Raw genomic sequence first — 27,867 nt, forward strand, 5'->3', positions numbered from 1 at the left:
ATCTGTGACAGACAACTTGCCTCCTGTTCTTACTGCAGTGATTGGCAGATATGTTCCCAACAGTGGAAGAGGGAGGGCAGAAAAGCCAAAGGATCAGCCAATTGTTCTGCCTCTTATGTTCTATTCATTCAAAAGCAGGGCAGCACCTTTTAGCAGTGAGTCAGAAATAGAAGGAGGATCGTGATTGGCTATGAAACTGCATTTAAAAAAAAAAACTGGTGTACTTTTCTACCACCTCAAGGATGGATAGGTAGCAATCAAGCTTAAAGGCATTTATGTTCTGTCTTTTGTTGAGAATATTCTAGCATGTAGAAGGTGTAACCTTTATTCCATTGTTGTTTTTTGTAGGTGGGGGGAGGGGAAACAGTCAGCCATTGTAGGTTGACAAGATAACCACCATCAAGGTCTAAATATGGTGATTGAATTTGCAAACTATTTCAGTCAGACAGTCCACACTGCTTCCTATCATTACAGGACAGATGAAAATTAAAATAGAGGCAAGGGGTGAATAGATATTTTATTTTACAATTAATTTCATCTGATTTTATTTTATTGTGTGGGCTAAGATTAATTTTCTGTCTGGCTGTCTGGCAGCCTGCCCTGAAGATAATTGAAAGGAATCTTAGAGATTAGTGTGTTCTTTTACATAATACTTATTGAAAACATACTGCTTTTTTCTTCCTTGCTATTCAACTATCTATATCTAATCTATACTTTAGCTATTTAAACTTCTGTTTCTCTCTATATAATAACTTCTTGCGTAGCTTCTTCTCTGGTAATATTGTACTACTAAATATACAAAACATTTGCTAGACCAATTCTCAAATACAGCTCATCTGTCTGGAATTCGCACTGCATATAGGACATTAATACAATTGAGAGAGTCCAGAGATACTTCATGAGAAGAGTCCTCCACTCCTCTGCTCGCAATAGAATACCATATGTCACCAGACTTGAAATTTTGGGCTTAGACAACTTAGAACTATGCCACCTTCATACTGACCTAAGTGTAGTAAATAAAATTATCTGCTACAGTGTCCTACCTGTCAATGACTATTTCAGGTTCAACTACAACAATACACAAGCAAACAATAGATACAAACTTAAGATAAACTGCTCCAAACTCAACTGCAGAAAATACAGCTTCAGCAACAGAATCGTCTGTGAGCCCCCAAAATTTTAACCTTAGACTGTCTACTGTTGACTTCACTCCATTCCTAAGAGGTCTGTAAGGGGCGTGCATAAGTGCACCAATGTGCCTAATGTGCCATTCCTGTCCTAATGTCCCCTTTTTATTCGTATCCATTTCATGTATTCATAATCATGTTTATACTTTTATCTGTTATCTTATACTGTATATGCTTGACAAATAAATAAAAAATAAATACACCTGTAATCTATACATTACATGTACTGCTTTTCTTCAAATTCTGGATTTTGTTTATTTCCATATGTATCATCTTATATCTGTTAAAAATGATTTATATTATATAATATTGACATATCATATCATAAACTGCCTTTGGAGAACTGTAAAGCCTGTTGAAAAATCCATGAATGTAAAATATGCAATATTACACAGTTCTTGTATCTGGAGGGGAATTTGTAACAATAATATACCACCAAACTTTCAGATCTGTATTTCAATAACTAATTTTAAAGGTTGTTATAAAACAGCAAATGTCAATTAAGTTAATGAGTAGAGATTCGTATAATAACATTTCTGGATTTGAGATAAGATTTTCCCCAGTCACTTTCTTCAATGGTTCCAATTTATCATTGCAGTTATAACTTCTGGAAATTGATCTCAATATTGAAATAAATTTGATATAAGATAAATAGTTTTAATTAGATTGACAATAGATAGATCCTCTCACAAACAATAAATCGTGCGACCACACTCTCAACAACCTTTGCTTTGTGGCGAAGGTTGTCGAGAGTGTGGTCGCATGACAGTTTCCGCAGTACCTGGAGGAAACGTCTTATCTAGATCCATTCCAGTCGGGTTTCAGGCCTGGGCACAGCATGGAAACGGCATTGGTCGCGTTGGTAGATGATCTCTGGAGGGCTCGGGACAGGGGCTGCTCCTCTGTTCTGGCCCTGTTAGACCTCTCAGCGGCTTTTGATACCATCGACCATGGTATCATGCTGCACCGGTTGGAAGAGTTGGGGATGGGGGGCAACGTGTTACGGTAGTTCTCCTCCTTTCTCTCATACCAGTCGCAGTTTGTGTTGGCAGGGGGGCAGAGGTTGACCTCGAGGCTTCTTATATGTGGAGTGCCTCAGGAATCGGTCCTCTCGCCCCTTCTGTTCAACATTTATGTGAAGCCGCTAGGCGAGATCATCCGTGGTTTTGGGGTGAAGTACCATCAGTATGCTGATGACACCCAGCTGTACATCTCCACCCCAGGCCACCCCAACGATGCCCCTGAAGTGATGTTCCGATGCCTGGAGGCTGTGCGGATCTGGATGGGGAGACACAGGCTCAAGCTCAACCCTTCCAAGACTAAGTGGCTGTGGTTCCCAGCATCCCGATATAGTCAGTGACTCCATCATTGACTATTGGGGGTGAGTTTTTGGCCCCCTCAGAGAGGGCTCGCAATCTGGGAATCCTCCTGGATATGCAGCTGTCCATGGAGGAACATCTGACGGCTGTTGCCAGGGGGACTTTTGGTCAGGTTTGCCTGATCTGCCAGTTGCGGCCCTTTCTTGATCGGGATTCCCTGTGCACAGTCACTCATGCCCTCGTCATCTCTCGCCTGGACTACTGCAATGCTCTCTACATGGGGCTCCCCTTGAAGAGCACCCGGAGGCTCCAACTGGTCCAGAATGCGGCCGCGTGGGTAATCACGGGAGCCGTATGGCGCTCCCATATAACACCTTTCCTGCGTGAGCTGCACTGGCTCCCAGTGGTCTTCTGGATGCGTTTCAAGGTGTTGGTTATCACCTTTAAAGCGCTCCATGGCATAGGACCTAGTTATCTTCGAGACCACCTGCTGCTACCGACAGCCTCCCATCGACCTGTGCGCTCCCACAGAGAGGGCTTCCGCGGGGTGCCATCAGCCAAACAATGTAGGCTGGTGACCCCCAGGGGGAGGGCCTCCTCTGTGGGGGCATCTACCCTCTGGAATCAGCTGTCCCCAGAGATAAGGAGAATCCAAGACCTCGGTGCCTTCCGCTGTGCCCTTAAAACCTTCTTTTTCCAGCAAGCCGGGCTGGCCTAACACTTTTTAAAATGTTTTTAATTGTTTATTATTGTTTTTAATCATGGGGCCAAATTTATATATATCTTTTTAATTGTATTTTAATGTTTGTAGTTTATGTTTTTATTTGGCTGTTCACTGCCCTGAGTCCTCAGGGAGAAGGGCGGTATACAAATTTAAAAATAAATAAATAAATAAATAAATAAATAAATAAATAAATAAATAAATAAATAAATAAATAAAATCAATTTAAAGCTGATTGATCAGTGTCAGGAATGTTCCACATGTTAAATAATATTTTAAGAGGGCCTATAAAATAATCTTTGAAAATAACATGCTATAAAATGCTTTCTGATTCATTGTAAAGGAAAGAAAATACTTTAAAAGACAATGGAATTTATTTTTCTTAACTACAAATAACAAGAATACTAAATTTGTGAATTTGAAATTACTTCAAAGCTCACATCAAATTAAAATGGTCTTTGTTGTACTAGATGCACATGTTCAGGAAATCATAATTATTACATATATAGAGAATCCACAATTTTTTTTCTTTAAACAATAATCTTTCTTTGGAATGTCCTATTGTTTATTTTCACAGCAATCAAAGCTACACATCTACAGGAAAGAGACATGAATATATATTGATTAGATCATTGGCTTAGCTAGCTTAGTGTCCATTCTTTGGTGAAAATATTCAGTCAGCAAGGAGATTTGCTGCAAATTGACTTGAGTTTCAAAATCCATTAACACTAAATAAGTTTTTAAAAGCGAGAACACAAGTTAACTTAAGGGGATTAAGTTGAAGACATTTTTCATAATGGACACTGTGGATCTCTATATTTAGAATTTCATGGGAATTAAATTGTACTTCAAGAGCTTCCAGGCACCCTGAATAGAAATAATCTTCATAATAAAATGTATCCATAGAAAAAAATGATAGTTAGGAGTGCAATCAGAGTTTAAACTGTGAAAATTGAATGAGAAGAAAAACAACTAAATAGCATGATAGATTAATTAAAGCCAAAAACCAGGTACTACTTCAATTTGTGGACAAAGACTTCAATTTTTGCACTATCATAACACCTGGTGATGAGATTTATCACAACTGAATTCTCTTCTTAATTTCTTTTACAAAATCTAGTTTTATTCTTTTGAAATCCCAACTTCCATACAAAGAAACCACATTGCCCTTATTTAATAGGAGTAAAGAATTGTAAGAAATATTCCTAGCTTTTAATTTTGTCCTTTAAGTTTAGATTTTATTGAAAATTGTACCCTCAAAGCCATGTTTTCATTGATGGGAAATGAAAATAATTACCCCAGAGTATACTAAACTTTTTCAGCAAAAGTTTTGCTATGGCAAAGTCTTTATAGAACATTTTAGATTATATATTAATTATCTATGCCTTGGCTTCATGCTGCTTTAATTATATTCATTATTTCTGTCATTCTTCAAAATATCATGTATGGAATCCATGTTTGCTTGATGCAGAACTATTACTTTTCTCCTGCTGTTTTAATGGCTTAAGTCCAAGCTGTAGCATAAATGACTAAAGCTAAGAAGATAAATATGATCCCTAGTTAATTTATATCATAAAATTGTTGCTTACCTTTTTCATTAGTTGTTTAAGATATTTGGTAGAATTGTTTTTTAAGATATCAGTTTTAAAAACTATGTAATCACAGATTTAAAAATTAAATTGGGAGAAAAAAAGTTTTTCTTTGGATAACACATGAAATCCCTATAGTTATGGCTGGAACACATCTAAATAATTCTACACTTGACCCTATAATTCCTTACTTCTCCATGTTCCCTTTATGTATATAATGGGGGGGAAGTGGTGGTGGTGGGGCTGTGTCTGAACTATATGACCACAGACAAATGCCAGTAAGGCATCAATTACTGAGCAAGAAAATCAGTGTTTTAGTCTAAACTCCAGTAGCAAGGTATAGCACCACCTAGTGACTGAATTTCAGATTGATCTGTTTTATTATCAGGAGGAAACTGCAAACCTTTTTATTAAATTCCAATTCAAATTAATTGAACAGAAAATTCCAAAGTTGATGTAGTTCTATGTTCATTTTATGTGATTTTCCTAGATGTCTTAACAGGAAACTTAACACTAAAAATCTAACTATTTCATTAAACTTCAAAACAAAATTTTCCTTTGCAATATAACTTGGTGAGGTATTTACATTTCCCTGGTGCATTACTAAATATCCCCTCAGTCAAAATGCTGGCTTCTTAAATTGTTACTTTTGCCTAATCCACAGCATCATAATTCAAAGCTAGAAAGGTGTCATTTAAAATTTAAATTTGATCTCTCAAAAAATGACATTCAGAAGTTTTACCTCAATAACATTTTTAATTTTTTTTTAGAGAGAATTAAAATATGAAATTCCATACCAACCGAGAAATACTGTAGTAGGAAATGAAAACCACTGAACTCAGGATACTCCTAGGATTACATCTCAATGAGATTTTATATCATCCTGGTCTTTTAATTTCATATTTGAAACTGAGGTTGAGTGGACTATTGTGACTATGTATGAAGATACTACAAAGACATTTTTAGCAATGTGCTGACAACCAATCAACAAGTCCCTTTTCTGAGTAAAAGGTAAGCAGAGATATCTGAGCTGGTTAATACTTAACTCTTGGCTAGTAGCTGAGTTCAAAACAAACTCCAGCTGTTTCTTCATGCCCATTGCTGCTTACAAATGAGAGTTCCTAATTGTCAAATTCCTATTATTGCTACAAGAGGAAACCATTAGATCCCCAATGAATGGAGTGATGGGGAGTCAGCTTGCTCAATGAACGTAACTAAGCCCCCATCTGGAACTCCTCAGATCATATAGGCTGGGTTAAGTGAAATTGCACATCATTTTTCAAGATCTGGTGACTGCATATCATTTTAGATATGACATACTTAGGTTTAGGTTTAGGTTTAGGTTTATTTGATTTGTATACCGCCCTACTCCCGAAGGACTCAGGGCAGTGAACAGCCAACAATAAAATACATAAATACAAAAAATTTAAAAAACCAGATAAAATCAAATTAAATCATTTTGGCCCAGACAGATTAAAACACCCCAATAATTTAAAAACAGATTAAAATTTACATATTTAAAAAGGGAAGAAATTAGGCCAAACCCGCCTGATGGAATAAAAAGGTCTTCACAGCACGGCGGAAGGAGCGCAGATCTGGGATCCTCCATATCTCCGGGGGGAGCTCATTCCAGATGGTAGGTGCTCCCACAGAGAAGGCTCTCCCCCTACTTAAGATGAAAGAGTCAATATGAATATCAATAATTTTTAGACAACATTGGAAAGCCACAGTGATCTCAGGAATTTGCACTTGGTTCTCATTTCACTATGAAATGATTTCTAAATGCTTATTTGTCATGAATTTTTTAATGGATTCTGTTGTAGTGGAGCCCATTTTGGATAATTCAGTGTATGTGGGAGGGGAGAGGTAATGACCCTTGATGACTTTCCTAATGAGTAATCAAGAGGAAACCTGAAATTGATTCAGATTCTGTGCTATAAGGGCCATTCCTATGTAGTTATAAAAGTCTTATTCATCCATAATTAACCCTGAGGGGTACTTTTGTGCTCTCTGAGCTTGGTCATTTTCTTGCATATGTTTCATTACCCAAGCTAGGTAACGTCATCAGTGCTAGTGATGTTACCTAGTTTGGGTAATGAAATATCTGCAAGAAAGCTCAGAGAGCATAAAGGACCCCTCATTTCAACCCAGAACTACAAATATTCTCTTTTATTGAAAATTAGCCCTCTTTGTATCTACCACTAACCTTGTGTAATTTAGTATAGATGAACAATAAACCCAAATGTTAGCCTTTGCACCTGGGGCAGTAGTGGTTTCCCAGTATAATTGGGAAAAGAGACGACTGTGCTACAATTGATTTCCAAGTTGGTAGAACATCTAATTGCAGATCCTTATGTAAAAAGTTAATAAAATTGTGACCCAGGTTCATCTCACACTGGTTGTCAACTCTTCATAATTGGCGCAAGCCCAGTGGTATAACAATTGTTATATCCCATCCAAAGTGCTTATGCAGCGATACAAGATGGCTTATCATGCAGCTATTTGCATATAAAGTGCTTTGCAATTTAAATCTAATTCATTCTCACAACTCCAGTTAGAAAAGTAATTATGGGTTTCATTTTACAGTCAGCAAATTAAAGGTGAACAGTGTCCTGTCAAACCCACCTAATAAGAAGAGGTGCTTTGAGAAACACATCATTTGTATTTGACTGAAAACACAAATTTGGCTTTTGAGAAATTATGTAGAACCAGCAGGAGAAGCTTTTCAGCCAATAATGTGCAACACAACTGTCTTGATCTAGGTAAGAGAAAATTATTTTTTTCTGGGTGGTGGGGTGCATTTTCTGGCTCTGGCAGTGGCGTTTATTGTTAAGCAAGTCAATTTAACATTGTAAGAGATCAGGATAAATCTGTAACAGTTAAAATACACGACAATATTACACTGAACATGTTTGGAAAATTATATTAATGGGTGGAGTTATTAGGAAGAAAAAAAGTCATGTCTAATTTGACTGTTCGTTATATTGCATGAATAATGATAAATGGATATCAAATACCACTGAGGAACAAGAAAGAAATGAGACGATCAAATTAAGGAGATTTACATAAATGTCCTCCAGGGGTTTTAAAAGTTCCAGAGGCCTTAATTTGAACCCCCTCTTTTTTAGTTCATCATATCTTATGCTAGTTTATTTATTTATAAACACACAAATACACACAGAGAGATACACTCCTTTTGGTTCATTGCTATCAGTGGCATAGAAACTGTGACCGTATGAAAACACTGCACATTCTTAGAGTTTTATTTTACTTATTAAATTTATATACCACATCTCAGTGGTGGGATTCAAATAATTTAACAACTGGTTCTCTGCCCTAATGACTGTCTGAGTAGGCATGGCCAGGTGGTCATGTGTCTGGGTAGGTGTGGCCAACTTGGTGTCACTCATCACACCCAGCTCTGCCTCCCGGCAACTCTCCCCAGGCCTTGGGCCTATATGCAACAGCTCCAGAAATGAAAGGGTTAACCAACCCTCAGTTTCCTGATGCAAATGCCACCCCCCAGTGAAAGGCTGGGGAGAGACCAGCAAAGCATTCTGTTCCCATCACCAAGGAAAGTAAGACATTAAAATAAAATAGAATAACAGAGTTGGAAGGGACCTTAGAGGTCTTCTAGTCCAGCCCCCTGCTTAGGCAGGAAACCCTACATCACTTCAGACAAATGGTTATCTAATCTCTTCTTAAAAACTTCCAGTGTTGGAGCATTCATAACTCCTGGAGGCAAGTTGTTCCACTGATTAATTGTTCTAACTATCAGGAAATTTCTCCTTAGTTCTAAGTTGCTTCTCTCTTTGACTAATTTCCACCCATTGCTTCTTGTTCTACCCTCAGCTGCTTTGGAGAATAGTTTGACTCCCTCTTCTTTGTGGAAGCCCCTCAGATATCGGAACACATCTATCATGTCACCCCTAGTCCAGGGGTGAAATCTACTAACTTTCCCTACCGGTTCAGAAGTGCGCGCACTGCCATCATCAGGTCCAATTTTTTACCCTCTGTGCATGTACAAAGCCTTCTGCTTTAATTCAGAACCAGCTGAATCCCACCTCTGCCACCTTTCTCACCAATAAGATGACTCTGTTCAGCTGGTTAGTTTAATGCCCTTGACTGAAAAATATCACTTTGTGTGATCATTTCAAAACCGAACACTTCTGTGGTGGATTCTCATCCATATGTGAAACATAAGATAGTTATCCCTATTGCTTCCCCCACCCCGTTTCAAAATTCCTTTCCCAGAGTTCCTGTTGTGCAGACTGCTACTCAAAATAGTTTTAAATGTATTTAAATTGCTATCCTGCGCCCTTGGAAATAAATCCCACCAAATGTAAGATTCCCTTCTGAGTAAACCAGCACCAGATGAAGTTTACCATGATTAATTAATTATATTAAATATACCACAGTTCGACAAGCAGAAACATTATTCTGGAAATAATTTATCTCTTAAAAACAAATAAATAGGAAGAATCCCTGTGCTATTTTCACAACAAAATCAAATCACATCCATTTAACTGGGCTGTGTTTTTATAAACCTCCTTATATTCTATAGCTGGCACTCATCACAATTAGTACTAATGCTATGTATATACTCATTTTACAAAAAATAATTATTTTAAATCTATTCAATTAAAGAGGTTTTCTGAGGGTCAGTTTTTTAAAATCCCTATCTGTTTATATACTGAAAAAAGTTTATGCACATCACAAGACTATTAACGCAGTATTAAAATCTTCTCCCGACATCCAGGAAATCAGAATAGTTCCTTGAGGCCAAATGAATACAGTTGATAGGAAATAGCCATCCCTCTTGTGCTATAGCAAACTGCCTTTGAAGTTATTTAAGAAGTTTCAAATTTGCCTGTGGAAAGGTGAATCAGTGAGCAGCTATTTCAAGAATAAAGTGCATAAAAGTATGGAACTAGGAACACTTCTTCCGTGGATTAGGGCATACCATTACCGAGCTCTTTACTATCTGTTGGAATTATCTCAACATACTTAAGTGTGTGCCTCTCTGTGTGTATATACACTGATTATATGTGTGTGTTTATATTACACACACACACACACACACACACACACACACACACACACATGAATTAAGGGATAATAGGGTCGTAAAAAGGAGTTACATACATACATACATACACACACACACACATACACAGAGAGAGAGAGAGAGAGAGAGAGAGAGAGAGAGAGAGAGAGAGAGAGAGAGAGAGACATAGAGATAGAGATAGAGATAGAGATAGACAGTACATATCCAAATAAGCAATGATCAACAGTCTTAAACAAATGCTGGAAAAGGATGGTCTTTCTTATATAAATATGCATATGGCCCTCCCACCCTGAAAAATTGAAGAATAGGTACGTTATGTAGCAGTGTGCTGGTTCTTAAAGCCAGAGAACTAAAATTCAGTCCCTGACCTGTGAAAAGAAGTCTCATCTGGAATCACAGATGCATTTATTTATTTATCTATCTATCTGGTATCCCGCCTTTATTATTTTTACAAACAATTCTAGGCAGTGAACATATCCAACATACCTTCTTCCTCCTATTCTCCCCATAACAACAACCCTGTGAGATGACTTGGGCTGATTGAGAGTGACTGGTTCAAGGTCATTTTTCTGCCAACGTAGGAGTTGAACTCTCAGTCTCCTGGTTTCTAGGCTGGTACCTTAACCACTTGACCAAATGCGCTCACATTCTAAGTTCAGTAGGAGCTCTTACAAATTGTCAGCCTGACCCTATAATACATCCAGAACCATCCAACTTGTGCATCTTTTTATACTTTTAAACTGTAAAAGGAGAAATATGGTGTTTGCATTTAATGATGCATCAATAAATCATTTCCTTATTGACTGTGTTCTCATAATAACACATGGACAAATGAATTTATGTAATAAACAGTAAATAAATAAAATAAAACAGTAACATGATTTACTGTAATTTTCTGAGTTTGATGACACACTGAGTGTGAACTAACTACCTGGGCTGGCTTTGTGCAACATGCTGAGCTGAAATATGCTTGGCAACTTTACAGTCTTATGTATTCCACAAACACAGCTCTAGTACTGTTCTGTAGAGATTTCAACACTCAGAATCGCTCCCTCAATATTTCCTGTCTGTGCTACCTCTTCTCACATCAAGTAAATAGGTAGCTTGATTACATTATTGCTGAATCTGTAATCTAGATTGTTTTATGTTCTACCATATATTTTTTTTTGCTTTTTTTGTGGTGATTAATACAAATAATTTACATCAGTTTAGAATTATTAGTTATGCTAACAACAATTTACTAAACAGACAATTAACCAGATTCATGAAAAATCTACATATGCAGGAATTCAAATCATCATACAGTTTCCTGGTGATTTTGGTATCACCAAAGATCAAGAATACTTGAGCCATCCTGGGTTGTAGATATTAAAGGCTGTAGGCTTCACACATGCAGAGGCTTTCCAGTGTCTTGTCTGGCTTCCCTGGAATAATGCATAACATGCATGGAATCGGGTGGGTTCTACTTACCTTTACTACTGGTTTGCAATGGGGCCATGTGCGCAGATGCTTCCTGATGATGTCAAGGTCGGTGGGCGGAGTCTTCTGCCAGTTTTAGTACCGGTTCTATAGAATCGGGAGCAACCTATCACTGCATGGAATAATTATTTTTCTCATTTATTTACATATGGCATCTACAGAAGTCACTCAGTCACGAATATCCAACACTATTAAAACTAAAAATTAAAACACATTATACATTCACACACAATATAAGTTTAAATAAAACACACATACACACACACACAATATACAAAATAAAATATTAAATTAAGGTAAAACCATCATATGAGAATTGCAATGGGATAGATGTTATAATTTGATATCTAAGGAAGCTAATCATTTTACTGCTTCTTGTGATGAGATCATCCCAAGTGCCTTGAAATGAATTTTTCCAATTCACATTGAAGGACAAATCATTATCACTCTTCATGGCAGTAATTATTATTACTATTCTTAAAAACAAACAGAGGGAGGGAGGGATGATTCATCTCCCATCTTCCTATGCGGACAAGGACGGTCTTATTGGGCTGATTGCACTTCCAGCTCTGTTATAGAGTCTAATTACATCATTAAATGAAATCTGTATACAAGAAATGCACACTTAATGTGAAATCAAATTAAATGCCTTTCGTGGAGCACACAGAAACATTGAGTGGGCCTTGGTGCTGTCTTCCTTTCACCCAGTGTTACTTAATCAAGCAGATTTTTCCATGCACTAAGGAAGAATTGTCTTCAATGATTGCTCCTCCTCCTCCTCCTCCTCCTCCTCCTCCTCCTCCTCCTCCTCCTCCTCCTCCTCCTCCTCCTCCTCCTCCTCAAAGTTGTAGATTTCTTGGAAAATGACCTCCATGGGAAGGAAGGAACTGCAAAAGGGAGATTCTGAACGAATATCCTTTCTTTTCCTTCCATGGATATGCTCCCACTTGATCAAAGATTTCTGCACATGGAGACAGCATCCTAATTATTAACAGTTTATTTGGTGTTTCATATCCAATATGCATAGTTAGATACACCCAGGCTGTGGTGTCAATCATGATCAAAATCAGCCTCACCATAAGAAACAGCACAATGATCCTATACAATTAGGTATGGGATTGAGTATATTGCGGTCTTTAGAACTGAAATCTGCAGAAATTCGAAAGTGAGGTTTCTCAACATCAGTAGATCTACAATACCTTTACAATTTTAATCTAACGGCTTCCTTTAATAATTCTTGAGTTAGCTTCTGACCAATGTGCTTTCTTTCCTTTGCAATTTCTTTTAAACGTGCTTCGTTTAAATACAAAGTAGCCTAAATAATGTTTGTTCTTTTTACTTAGCTTGTAAAAGAAATAAAAGCTTCTGCAGATGTTCTTTAAGGTGAATGATATGAGGCAGAAGCAGGGGCGGTATTCACTTACCTTCACTACTGGTTCACAAATATGAGTGTACACATGCACAGAGCATCAAAAACGTGGATAAATGGGACGTTATTACGTCCGGGTGGGTGGGCGGAGCCACCCGCAGCCGCCGCTACCAGTTTGCGCGAACTGGATAGAACCAGCTGAATACCACCACTGGGCAGAAGCATCCATTCCTTGCCAAATTTCTTCTTAACCATAGAGCCCACATTGGCATATTTTTTTTTATTTTTTTATTTTTATTTGATTTATATGCCGCCCTTCTCCGAAGACTCATAGTAAGCTATTGCTTACTATGCATTAAGCAATAGCCTTCATACTTTTGTATATATTTATACAAAGTCAACTTATTGTCCCCACAAACTGGGTCCTCATTTCACCTACCTTAGAAAGGATGGAAGGCTGAGTCAACCTTGAGCTTTGGAGAGATTCGAACCAGCAGAAATTGCAGGCAGCTGTGTTAATAACAGGGTGCATTAAACCACTGTACTACCAAGGCATATCAAGACATCTTACTGTAAAAGAAATATGAGGCATAATTTCTGTACATCTTTAGTCTTTTAGTACTGCAATATTGTTGGACTTCAGCTCCTATCGACACTGACCATTAATTATGATGTTTGGAATTGAAAGTTATGAGCAGATATGGCCTTTTAGAGGAAGATAATGTTGTTTTGTTCATTATGTTTTCAAAACTGATTGCAAATTCTCAGTATGACTTCTGAACACAGAACACTGATCTCAATGCAGAGACTGCTGGAAAGAAAATGTATTCATGACAAATATATTTTGCACTGTTTTCAGAACCGGTGAATTGCAAGGACCTTGTACTCAGGCTTTGTAATACAAAGTGCTCTTTTCTACTCATTCACAGCTGCAGATGTATTGCTTCTCAACTATGGTAGCAATAAAATGAAAGGGGAAATATTTGCAAGAAGAATTCAGTGCTTGAAACAAGAACCATAAGTAGACAATTCATATATTGTATCCAACTTACAATCAAAATTTCTGTTGCTAAATGAGACCATTGTTAAGTGGGATTTGTCCCATTTTATTACCTTTCTTGCCACAGTTGTTAAATGAATCACAATTGTTAACTGAATCCCAATTGTTAAGTTGTTAAGTTAGTAGCATGTTTGTTGAGCGAATCTGGCTTCCTCAATGAGTTTGCTTATCAGAAGTTTGCAAAAGATAATCGCCCAGGGACTGCAACCATCATAAATATGAGCCAGTTGCCAAAGCATCCAAATTTTAATCATGTGACCATGAGGATCCTGCAACAGTCATAAGTGTGAAAAATGGTCACAGGTCCCTTTTTTTCAGTGCCATTATGACTTTGAGTGGTCACTAAACAAATGGTTGTAAGTCAAGAATTACCCATAGGTAATATATATTACAGTGTGCTGACAACACAGTACCTACAGGTTGTCCTCAACTGATGACTACAATTAGGAACTGGATTTCTATTGAAAAGCAAGGTGCTTGTTAAGTGAGTCATGCCCAGCTTTATGAGCTTGTTTCCCATGGTTGCTAAGCGAATGGCATAGTCCTTAAGCAAAACCAACTTCCCCCATTGACTTTGCTTCTTGGAAACCAGCTGCGAAGATTGCAAATGGTAATCATGTGACCTGCAACTATCATAAATACATGCCGGTTGCCAAATGCTAAAATTCTGATCATATGACCATGAGAATGCTTCAATGCTCATAAATTTTATTAAAGGAGCGGGTCACTAAAACCCTAGATGTAAATCACTTTTTTTTTTTTCAAATTTTCACTAAATGAATGGTTGTAAGTCAAGGCCTACCTGCACTATGTTTAGAGGTCTATTGTACCTTTATGGGATGATGGGTCACATCACTGAACAGTTGTATAAAAGAACTACTGGAATACTGATCTGACAACCACTTCTGACCAGTTTAAGGTAAAGGTAAAGGTTCCCCTTGCACATATGTGCGAGTCATTCCTGACTCTAGGGCACGGTGCCCATCTCTGTTTCAAAGCCAAAGAGCCAGCACTGTCCGAAGACATCTCCGTGGTCATGTGGCCGGCATGACTAAACGCCAGAGGCACACGGAATGCTCTTACCTTCCCACCAAAGGTGGTCTCTATTTTTCTACTTGCATTTTTTACGTGCTTTCGAACTGCTAGGTTGGCAGAAGCTGGGACAAGTAGCGGGAGCTCACCCCGTTATGCGGCACTAGGGATTTGAACAGCTAAACTGCAGACCTTTCGATCGACAAGCTCAGCGTCTTAGCCACTGAGCCACCGTGTCCCCTTCTGACCAGTTTAACTGAGTCTTAACACTTCTCTGGGTCCAGTTTAAAGCCTTTAACAAATGGGGAACTAATTACTTGAATGCCCTGGTTACACATATGTAGCACCAGAATAATGGAATTTACACTGAATCTTTATCAGTTCAAGTTACGACTAGTAATTTAAAGGATATGGACTTCTCAATAGGGGTCCCCTGCTTTGGTCACTTGTAATTGGCATGTACCAGGCCCAACAAATGAGTTGTCAAGTAGATTAGGAATCTTAATTGGTTTATTTTAGCCTATAAATGAGCTAGGACTGCATAGGGCTCCTGGGTCTGCATGATGCTATTCAGTATGAATTGTTCTTATTGTTTCCTTTCATAGTTGTTTTATTGTATTTGGCCAGGTTATATAGCTCTGTTAAATAAATAGCCAATAATTGTCTGGCATGGCTGATGTCAACAGACTGCTGATACCATTACTGCACTAAAATAGAAAATGAATTGAGGATCTTGTGGATGGCCTTTATCTGGAACTATTTATACAACAAAAAATAGAAAATTAGAATTTCATATTATTTTGCCTGGATAGTAGTTTGATATTCAACTTTGTTATTATTTTATGTAAATAAGCTACCATAGCAGAGAGTCTTTGCAAGCTTTGACATGATTAGTTCCAAGGTTGTTTTTGTAATGAGAACAGAACCAAGTTCTTGGCTATAAGGTCACAGTGTGTTCTTTTCAGGTTGAATTATCTTTATTAATGTGATTTTCAAAATACCCCTCTGTGAAGTCTCTTACAATTGTTAACTAGCTTCTAGTGACCAGACCATTATGAGAAGGGAGAACTGTGCTTACCTGATAATTGGTTCATTGAAATACATCATTCACCCGTATGATTAGGATTCCTAAATGGAAAAATGAAATCTTTCCTTTCCTTTCCTTTCCTTTCCTTTCCTTTCCTTTCCTTTCCTTTCCTTTCCTTTCCTTTCCTTTCCTTTCCTTTCCTTTCCTTTCCTTTCCTTTCCTTTCCTCTCTTCTGCCCTCTCCCCACTCCCATTTCCCTGTTCATACTGCAAAGAGAACGGGGAAGTTATGTATTAAAATAGTTTGATGCAATTATGAAGTTTTTCAAAAATATAATATCTACACAGGATGGTGTCATCCTTCATATTTCTAAGAATTTAATCCTCTCGAATTAATCACAGTTTGAATTATCCAATTGCTTTACATCAAGTTAAATTCTTGCTACATCTTTCTCCTTCCTCCTAACATTTAAAAATTGAAAAAGTTAGTTGGGTGGAAAAGTTGCTTCACCTGTCAACTTTGAAGTGAACCTGACTGAGGACATCTTTATGGCTTCAGGGTAACCACAAGACTGGGTAGGGGGAGGAAAATAGTTAGCTGGGGGTTTGTAGTCAAAACAACAAAAAATTCCTGTGGGAACTAAGGACATTTCAACAGATGGCTGGGAAGAGGAGGAGTAAAGTAACCAAGCAACTGGCCAGCATCCCTATTGGACAATGTGACCGATGACTTGGGGAGGGGGAAAAGGGGGACTTTCACTTTTTAATTAGGTGAAAACTCTGGGAATATTCAGAGTTGGTTTTCACCAGTTATGCCAATATGATATTTCCAATAAATTGTTCTTTGAGGAATCTACCTGTACTTCTGAACCGGTAGGGAAGGTAAGTAGATTTCACCCCTGCTCCAGTCTATGCCTTGTTTGTTCAGAACAAAAGGATAACTTGTTACATCAAATATGCTACATCCAAAATAAAAGATCTTTGGCTTTGAATGAAATGCTTTTGCTCTTCTCTTCCCTCCCTCCTTTAGAATACGTCTCAATGAAACTCAGAAGCAAAGTTATCTCTGTATCAAGGGTTTTAATCAGGGGTGAAATCTAAAATTTTTTGCTACTAGTTCTGTGGGCGTGGCTTAATTAGTGGGCGTGGCTTGGTGGTCAGGTGACTGGGTGGGCATGGCTTGGTGGTCAGGTGGGCGTGGCCAAGTCAACATCACTTCTTTGCCCTTTTTTAACCTACAAAACACAACACAACACAACACAACTGGCTCACCCACAATGTAAAAGCAGCTGTGTTAGACCCAAAATGGCCCCTGCAACAAGCAGGAACCTCACACAGCCACAAAAAGCCCAAAAAACTAACTTTCACACTTTACACATACAAAATTCCACATACAGCTTTGTGAGATTTTGTATGTTTGTGTAGTTAGAGTGAAACACTATAGAAACACACAAAATCTCAGAAAGCTGCACAAATATTATTTTATTTTATTTTAATTTTTATATAAAAGCAGCTAAATTTAAAACTTCCTAAACGTTAAATGGCTAGGTCTAAAAAAAGAACAACTAAAAAAAACCCCAATTAACTATTTTTTTTAAAGCTCCCAAAGGGGAAAAAACTTACAGGCAGGCAGGCAGATAGAGCTGCTCTCCAATGAGCTTGATTGCAGGCAGGGAGATTCAGTTGCTTGCTGATGCAATGGATTGCAGGGATTACAGCAAGCAAAGCAAGGCAGGCGTTGCAACCAGCGGCTCAGGATTCAGTCCGAAGAGCGAAGGTAAGCAAGCTGGAGGCTGGGGAGGAAGGGATTTTTGCTACTGGTTCTCTGAACTGGCCGCCGCCATCGCTACCTACTTGCCTGAGCTGGTCCTAACCGGGAGCATTTCACCCCTGGTTTTAATAACACGGTCCTTTAATAAAATGGTACTCTAGCTAAATACAGATACTGTGTTATTACTGTTACCTAACATCACCATTTAATGATCAGTACAATCTACTAAAATAAAGAGAGGACATTCATAGGAATACAATCCAAAGACATGATTGTGATTGATTAAAACAGATAAAAATTTTCCCAGTGTGCTACTGGTAGTTTTGACTTACAATCACAATTGTGCCCAAAATTTCTGTTGCTAAGCAAGAGAGTTGTTAAGTGAGTTTTGCCCCATTTTATGGCCTTTCTTGCCACAGTTGGTAAATTAATCACTGCAGTTGTTTAGTAACACAGTTATTAAGTGAATGTGGCCTTCCCATTGACTTTGCTTGTCAGAAGGTCACAAAAGGTGATCACATGACCTCGAGACACTGCAATCATCATAAATATGAACCGGTAGCCAAGCATCCAAATTTTGATTATGTGATCATGGAGATGCTACAAATGGTTGTGTGACAGTTGGTCATAAGTCCCCCCCTTTTTTTGCTGCAACTTCGAATGGTCACTAACGGAATGGTTATATGTCAAAGACTACTTGTAAATGTTGCTTTGTAAGTAAAAGGCTAGGGAAATGAGGTATCAGATAATAGATCAATTCCAAAGTCCTGGAAACAGGAAATCGGGAAATCAGGTTCTGGTGAAAATTTCTGCAGCATCCCTTCCTCTCAATTTCTCTCCTTTGCTTCAGTGGAGAGCAAAGCGCCCTCATTGATACCAGAGGAATGTGGACAATAAGTCCACTTCTTAGGAATTATGGAAAACTGATTAACTACGGATTCTACTCAACCTCAGAACTGACAATAAAATACCACATTTATTAGTGAATTGAGCTGGATGCCCTTGACTGGATCATATTGGTGTTTCCTCTTGCTAACTGAACTTCTTTCTGCCTTAGAAAGGGTACGTTTGCTTCATGGCCACCAATTTCAATCAGCAAAATCCTGAGACTGGAGGGGGGGGAGTTATAAATAAATATTACTTAAGTTTCGGAAACTTTTGGAATTTGCTTTTATTTAGAGGCTTGATTTTACACTAATTAAAGAAATAGTTTGACAGTATAACACATTTGTATTTCTATGGAATTAAAAGGCATGTCAAGGTAATTTAAAATGATTTCTGGAAAATAAAATGCTGGTGTTGCAAAGAAAGACAGAAAGATGGCTTCATTAACCCAAGATATAGAGTCATTTTAAAATCCATCTTACTTCATGAAGAGCTGGGAGGCAAAAGATAACTTACTACAAATATGACATGTCATGTAACAGCAAATTTTACATTTTTAAATATAATTAGACATTTTTTAAGGAGACAAGAAGAAAGTAGATGTGGAAGTCTTGTAAAAGATTATACAATAGGCAGTCTTATCCTGTTACAAAATTGTCTATAACTTTGTGGCAGTGGTGAAATCTAAAATTTGTTACTACTGGTTCTGTGGGCGTAGCTTGGTGGTGGTGGGGTAATGTGACTGGGTGGGCGTAGCCAATTTTTTTTTTTTTTACTTTTAAAACCATTTTTTCTACAACCTCTTCGGCAAAGAGGTTGTAAAAAATGCTTTCAAAAGGCTCTGACAATCCCAGCTGAGTTGCTTGATCGGCAGAGGCTTTTTTTCTTTTAAATGCCTCTGACGATCAGGCAACTCAGCTTGGATCGTCAGAGGCTTTTAAAAGAAAAAAAGCCTCTGCCAATCAGGCAACTCAGCTTGGATCGTCAGAGGCATTTAAAAGAAAAAAAGCCTCTGATGATCGCGCGGCTCAGCTGGGCATGGGGGGGCAGGGATTTTTGTTACTGGTTCTCCAAACCACCTGCCTCTATCGCTACCGGATCGAGTGATCCAGTCTGAACCAGGAGCATTTCACCCCTGCTTTGTGGGCTTGCAATAATACCTGAATATTCCTGGAGAAAGAGAAACACTTGATTTAAGTGCAATTTGTTGATATCTTTTTTACTACAGCTTCCTGACTTACTCACTATAAAGCAGCCAAAGGTCCACAGAGTTTGAGAGTAGCTTTAAGAAGACATAGAATAAACACAGTGATGTAAATCTTTGTTGAAGAAGAAAAGGAACCATGGAAATTCCTTTTATTTCTGAATATGAAATACTGGTTGGGATCTGATGTGAGTGAAGCAAATCTCAGACATACAGATGACATCCAGTTAGAGTTACTGTATTTTTCGGAGTATAAGACACACCTTTCCCCCCCAAAAAAACAGGGTGAAAATCTGGGTGCGTCTTATACTCCGAATGTAGCCCCGTCCAGCCTCACAAACAGAGATTTCAGAGCCTGAAAGAAGCCTCTGAAAGAAGCTTCAGAAAAGAAAAGCCTTCAAACAGAGCTTCAGAAAAAAAGCCTTTTTTTTCTGAAGCTCTGTTTCGGAGACTTTCAGAGGCAGAAAAAAAAAGGTTTTTCTGAAACAGAGTTTCAGAAGTTTCAGAGGCAGAAAAAAAAAGCAAGGCAGAGAGCTGACAACCAACTAACCCATTGCTAAAATTCACCTCTGGAAACAGCTGATTGGGGGTATTCCTGGAGGCCGATCCACCACCAATCACCTTTTTTCTTATTTTCCTCCCAAAATACTAAGGTGCGTCTTATATTCCGAAAAATACAGTGCTATATTTGATCTGCAAAAATACAGATAACTACTAGATGGTACTAGAGATACAGAAAAACTGAACGTTCTGCTGCCACCTAAGAATTTTTATAGTCCAGATACGATAGTCCTCAACAATCTAAAAGCATAGCTAGTAACATCCTAATGGCCAAAGAAAACCTGCTTTTGTCCATTCCAAATATTGGGTAGTGAGATATCAATTCCCAGGACTAGGATATTAAATTGCTCCGGTAATCCTTCCCAATATTAATGATTGCAGCTCTTCTCTACTTGAAGGTACATGGCGATGGCAAACAGTCAAGTTCAGTCTTTATCTACCTTCATCATTCTTCATGCATAATGAATAAGCTCTAAATACATAATTAATGCATGTGCAGGGCAGGGGCAGGGGCAAGGAGAAATGAATCCTTGCCCTGCTCAGAAAGATTCGTATCAGTTGCTCAGATTGTGTAAGGGCTTTCATTTTACATTCTGCACATGTTGTTAACTTTTTAATTTCCTGTGACACAAGCTAAGACTGCCCAGAGCCTTACGAATCCAGAGAACTCCTTCAAAATAATTGTATTCAGCTGCTCAAAAAAAAGAAGTTGCTTGTCAGAGGTTTTGACAGTCTGGCCTGTACAGTGCTAAATATAGTTGCTGCTGGTTGGCTGGGTTGTTCTGTGTGTTTTTCCTCCCCCCCTCCCTTCACCTGATGAATAAGATTGTTTACTACGGTAATCAGTGCAACCTTCCTTGGTGGGTGAAAGATATTTATACAATGTTGAATAATTCAGGTAATTAAGCCAAGCCAAGGTGGATCCATAAATATTGTGGATAAGGGTAATTCTAGTCTTGCATCTTGTGGTGAATACATGTCCATGAGTTAGCTATCCCATCTGAATTTAAATCTAAGAAAAGCACCAGTATCTATGCTGTCTGACAGGCATAGCATTCAACCTTTCCAAACATCTGTAACAGCAACTATTAATCTGAGAGGTCATTGCACATGCTTTGAATGCCAGAAATTCAAAGCTCAATCCCAGGTATGGCTAAGTAAAAGTATTCAAAGGTAGGATGACTGGAAAATGGACCTGTTTGATGTCTTAGAAGGCAGATATTCAGATTTATATATTTCTATAGACTGTATCTCCTCCAAGAAATAGACAACAATACAATGTTTATGGAGATTTCCAGTCACCCAGGTCATGATTGTCCCAAACGTGATTTTTCAAGAGGAAACAGGACTTTCCTGTTTTTCTTTGAAGATGTTTTACTTCTCATTCAAGAAGCTTCTTTGCTCTGACTGGATGGTGGGGAATGAAAGGATTTATATTCCTTCTGCAGGATGCTTTAGATATGTAGATAGTAGACATATACCTGTATTGTGGAATATGGTGTAGAGGCATGAAGTTTGAATCTGCCAGGTCACTTGTTTTAATTTACTTATTCTGAAGAGAGATGGGCCTGTACCAGAGGTGGGTTTCAGCAGGTTCTGACCAGTTCTGGAAAACCGGTAGCGGAAATTTTGAGTAGTTCGGAGAACCGGTAGTAAAAATTCTGACTGGCCCCATCCCATCTATTCTCTGCCTCCCAAGTCCCAACTGATTGGGAGGGAATGGGGATTTTGTAATATCCTTCCCTTGCCACGCCCATCAAGCCATGCCACACCCACCAAGCCACACCCACAGAACTGGTAGTAAAAAAAATTGAAACCCACCACTGGCCTGTATCACAACTATGTTCAATAGAATCATTTGATAGGACTAAAGTTACTTCTATTTACCAGTTATATTTAAATAGTACTAACTTTTCAGATGATAGCTGCAGTTGTTGGTGCAAGAGCTTCATTGGAAACTACTTTGAGGGAAACATACTGTCTATTGAGCTTTGTCCACCTTGTGTACCTAGTCAAGAGGTTGCTGCTGTTATCTTCAGTATTTTACTGAAAAGATAAAGGTGATCATTATGATGAGGTTGTTAATATTATCCATTCAGTCATGTCTGACTCTTGGTGATTCATGGGTCAGGTCTCTCAATATCTTCCAATCTTGTGCTTTTTTTTTTTTTTTGAGTTCTTCTGTGTTCTGGCTGGTGTTAGTTGTGATGGTGTCCAGCCACTGTGTTCTTTGGCAGCCTGTTTTCCTTTTATGATTATTATAATAGCTAGAGCTGATTTATGGCTGACACATTTATCAAGAAACTCTTCTGGGGCTTCTGCATCTTTTTAAAAGTATGGATCAGAGTTAGCTCATTTCTTAAATTTTTTTGCTACATATTTTTTCCCCCTCAAAACTAAACATTTGGTGTATCTAACCCCATTCTAAAATTGGGTATGTGGGAAATTACATTCAACCGAGGGTCCGGATTTTTGCCATCTTAGCTGCGATGTTAAATGCACAGTATTGTACACAATTCTTAAGATTATTTTTTACCTTGCAAAATTATATTGAAGCATAATTATATGACTCCATAGTATCAACTCCAGGGACATATTTCTGTTCCTGTTTCACTAGAAACCTGTAGGAAATATACTATCTTTTGAAGTTCCATTGAGTGCTCTAGTAAACTGACATTCTGCTGATAGTGGGACTGCGTTTATGAGAAAAAGCAAGATTGGATACTAGATCTAGTCCAGCAAAATCTCTTCAGAGGAACGATTGTTGAGATAACCCATGTGCACACCAGACAGCAACTTCTCATGAGTCAACCACATGAATTGTGGTCTTATGAGTTGAGTGGCTGGGAATCGAGGAATATCATCTAAGATGTCATATGTATAAAGAAGCTTCTTAAGGACAAAAAAAATGTGACCAAGCCTAATTTCTTAATGTTTGTATTGTATTGTTTTATTTTTTATTGTTTTGGAAAGATTAACACTGATTGGATCAGCAAGTTTTTATTGTGTTCACTGGGTAAGTTGCCTTCCCCTTGGAGAAAGAATTTTTTAAAATATGATTTTAAAAGTTTTGGAAAAATATTATTTTTTTGATTAAAGAATAAAAGGTGCTTAGGATATGGATTTTGAGAAGTTAACAATGGATTAAAGGTCCAGATGGATTTGTAATTATAAATTTGAATTAATTAGAAAACTTCTTCCCTTGGGATATGGCAATTGTTTGGCTTTTTTTTAAAAAAAGAGGAAACACAGTAATGAGACTTTGCGTTTGATCCTAGAGAGACCTAGAGGATAATATATTTGTCTCATTAATAAAGACTATAGAAAAAAGATTTGATAAATATTAATAAATAAATTAAATAAATATTGGCCATTGAAATTATTTGATATTATAGATAGATTGGATATTAATGAAATTACAGAAAAAGAACAAAATACACCAGATAAGTTTGAAATTAATGTGTATGTGGATTTAAATGGGTCAAGCAATGAAAAAATATGGAGAAGGCTGTATTGGATATATAAATGAAACTGGTGGGTGTTTCTTTGCTTTTTAATTTAATTACCTGTAAGCTGATTTGAATAGCCTTCTCTGACTGAATGTACAAATAAGGCAGTAGTGGGATTCAAATCCCGTCGCTATCGGTTCGCTCGTTGCTGCCTGCGTGCGATGCTTCTGTGCATGCACAGAGACGTCCAGGTGTGGGGAAGCGGAGCCTCCTGCCATTGCTACTACCGGTTTGCCTGATCCGAGGCGAACCGGTAGCAACCCACCACTGAAATGAGGTCTGTGAAAGTCTTAAAATACTTTATGAGAAGTGATTTTTTAAAAAGACAAATTACTGGATATATAAAAAAAGTCTGAGTTTTGACTAAAAGTCTGTCAAAGTTCTGAAATATTTTTGACATAAAAAGAGATGAATAGAAATCAAACTCTGGGACTATAATTGAAGGGGTTAACAATTAAGAGGGTTAAAACTCCTGAGAAAGAATACAGATCAGGGTTAAAATAGAGAATTAGCCATATCTGGCTTCTCTTACTGGACTTTTGCTGATAAAGAATGAATGATGAGGCTTTGGGATTTTGTTTTGTTTTTTTAGTTGAGAGATGAGTTACAGAGTGAAGGGAACTATGTTGTATTAGTAGACTACTAGTGATAAGCTACTAAAAAGTTTTCATTTGCTGGGATGAGGGGGAAATTACTTCTTTTCCTTTTCTACGCTTTTCTATTTCTGTATTTTTCTTTTTTGTATTTTGATAGCAGTTTTTATCCTTTATTTGTAAATCTTAATGAAATTATTTGAAAAAAAGGAAACATACTTCTTATCCACTGAGTTTAAGTAACATTTAAAGACGGAAATGAGGTAAGCTCATGCCAATGTCAATCAGAGTCACCTAAATTGTTAAAAATTGAGATTGCCAAGAAACAAAACTTTAGACTGAACTTCAGTAGGTTTTTTTAGTTTTCTTCTGCTTGGTATCTTCACTACAACTTCCAGAATTTAAAGCCCTCATTTACTTAGAAGGAAGTCTAAGTAAATGACAGCAATGAATAACTTTCTTCTAGATACAATACTCCTTTTTAAATATTACAAAATCTAAACAGCATGTAAATATTGATGACAATCCTGAGATCTGACATGGTTAGGAAACAAGAAGGAAACCTTCTACCACATGTAGTGGTTATGGGAAACGTATTGGAAATAAATCTATCAAAATATTTCAGGAAACTTTAAAAAATACATTTGATTGAAACCATGTATACTTTTACTAATGTTGGAAGACCTGAAATTGGACACAAATCATCTCAGAGAAAATACGTATGGCAGTCAATCCATCAATCAATCAATCTCAGCATTAATGATCAATCAATCAATCTCAGCATTAATTACAATCTATTAAGATACATGCTGGCAGTGAAAGGAAACACTGGCAAAACGTTGGAAAACTGAAACCCTGGGAAAAAATTCAAGAATAGGAGGCCCAATTTATAAAATACAGAGTGATAACAAAACTGGATATATTCATAATAAAAAATTAACTAATTTCAAATATCACACTTAAATAGAAAGGCAGGTTTAGAGCTTTTTTAAATAAAAAAAGGTTAAGAAATTCATTTAAAAATATCAGATGGAATGAATCATCATTCCTTCTTTATTTAGTTAAACTTTTATACATAAATATATGTAACTATCTCCACTGTTTCAAGAAAAATACCAATACTTAAGTGGTGATTAATGTCTAGAGACAATAGAAGGGAAAAATAATATTGACAGTTTCTCATTGAAGATTTTTTTAAAAAAAAAGTTTTACTTTTTACTTTATTTTATTTCAGAATTTCACTTCTGTAAAGCTGTGCCATTTTTTTCTATCAGCTTGAAGAATATAAAGTGGCCATATTGTTATAATATAGTTTCATATTAGAAAGAAAATTTAAAAAATGAAAAAAAAATCAATGTGTTTGATTGATCCAATCAACAGACCTCATAAAAAGATGTATCAGCAAAAGTCTGAAATAAAATCCAATAACTTTGTAACTACTTTCTACTGTCTTAATTTAGTTTTTCTCAAATTTACATTATAAAATTAAAACTGTACTGAAATAAACTAAAAATTGGATAGAGATCTGGGATCCACTATCCTTGCTGTTGTCAAAATAACTACAGTTTTTGCAATAAAGTCATCACCAAATAATGATGATTAAAGGATTATTTAAATCCTTCCAGAGATTCTAATAAAAATTACAAAAACAAAAAAAACAAAACATGGTTTACTATTTTGATTATAAAGATCTAATCTATATCCTAACTCTGGCATCTAGCAAACAAAGAGATCACATCATAGCAGTAAATGGCCTTCTGGACTTTTAAATTGCAATTTCTTTGCAATTCTTCAAAGAAAACAAATGTGTTAGGGAAAGAATCAATAACTGATATTACTTATATCAATAATATCAAATAATTGATATTATTTATAAAGAGCCTTGGTGGCGCAGCAGACTAAAGTGCTGTTAAGTAGCACCAGCTGCCTGCAATTACTGCAAGTTCAAATCTCACCAGGCTCAAGATTGACTCAGCCTTCCAGCCTTTCGAGGTAGGTAAAATGAGGACCCGGATTGTGGGGGCAATAAACTGACTTTGTATAAAAAAGAACACTGCTTTGGGGGGGGGGGGCGAAAGCCCTACTAAGCAAGTATATACAAAAAAGTATGAAGGCTATTGGTTAACACATTGTAAGCCGCCCTGAGTCTCCGGAGAAGGGCGGCATATAAATTGAACCAATAAATAAATAAATAAATTTGATAATATATTATTTTGGTAGAATTTCTGACATGATGAAATACTCTTCTCTCCCTACCCTATCCCCCAAAAAAAGAAAACTAGGGGAAATAATTTAAATGGTATAGAAAAACAGAACTAGAATGCTTTTTAGTTCAATTGTCGTGCAATTTACAACCCTTAGGATATATTTAGAACAACTTGCAGTATGATTAGAAGGAAAAGGAAGAAGCTTCTAAGCATATCTCCCAAAAGTGCAAGGCAGGATTGTATAATGTAGATAATTAAAGCAGTGGATATGCACATCTAAAATGTTTACTAGATCTATACAGGACAGCAACAGAACCCTTGCAGGCAGCCTAAAGCAGGAGCTTAAATGTCATCACAGAAAAAAAGATGAAAGGCCCAGTATACTATTAGCTGACAGTAACAGGTGATGATAAATCATTAACTTTCACTTCCCGAGTTTATGGTATAAAGTGATTAAATCAGAGAAGTCCTAAAATGATGGCAGGTGATTCCGGGGGCAAATATAACTTCTTTCCTTGTCCAAAGTACTGAGCACAAATTATTGCTCTGAACAAATAAAGGAGAGAGGGGAAATCAATAATCAAGCAACAACCAGGAAAAGGAGTCAAAGGCAGCATTAAATCACAGAGCTAAAAAGTTAGTGACAAATTAGATGGATATGCCTGAAGTCAGAAAATGTGTCTTGGTATGTGCTCTTTTCTTGACACCTGAATGTATTTAGAAAGAAACACGCTAATAGCCAGGTTGCCTCCAAAATGCCAAACCATGAAATAATCATATATTCATTTGATGAAGTAGCTAGCTGAAAGGTCTGATGGACTCCAACTAAGCATGTTTCATAATGTATAAGTAATTATTAGGAAGGGATGAAGAATTGGCTTATGGGGCAGTGGCTTCTCTAGGGGGACAAAGGGGGATCAGGCTGATAAAAGCAGCATCAGAGCATTGCCATGAAAGCCCTAAACCTTTTCTATGACATTGCAGTGTTACCCAACCTCTTACAAGTTCACAAGAGATGGAGGCTTGTATTATATCCTCCGAGTCTGCAAATGTAGCTGACATTAAAACTTTTCTATCGAAATAGCCACTTGGATTTTGAATACATGCAGTGGTGGGTTGCCCCGGTTCGCACCGGTTCTATAGAATCGGTAGTAAAACTGGCGGGAGGCTCCGCCCACTGACACCGACGTCATCAAAATGCTTCTGCGCTTGCACAGAAGAGTGTGTGCATGCATGAGAGAAGTGCGCACGTGCACGCGTGCGCGCGGCCCCGCTGCAAACCGGTAG

General features: G+C 37.4%; 1 long non-coding RNA gene across 1 annotated transcript in view; it reads left to right on the forward strand.

Annotated features, from left to right (window-relative positions):
- The first annotated feature begins 7,416 nt into the window (after positions 1–7,416).
- LOC117660897 (uncharacterized) overlaps positions 7,417–27,867 on the forward strand; it is a 60,832-nt gene continuing 40,381 nt past the window's right edge. The window contains exon 1 of the long non-coding RNA XR_015733826.1: positions 7,417–7,578. This is a non-coding gene — a long non-coding RNA (uncharacterized LOC117660897). The remainder of the gene's footprint in view (positions 7,579–27,867) is intronic.

The sequence above is a fragment of the Pantherophis guttatus genome, chromosome 1 (assembly GCF_059756535.1).
Source record: "Pantherophis guttatus breed Tessera chromosome 1, ASM5975653v1, whole genome shotgun sequence".
In the NCBI taxonomy this organism is placed as follows: domain Eukaryota; kingdom Metazoa; phylum Chordata; class Lepidosauria; order Squamata; family Colubridae; genus Pantherophis; species Pantherophis guttatus.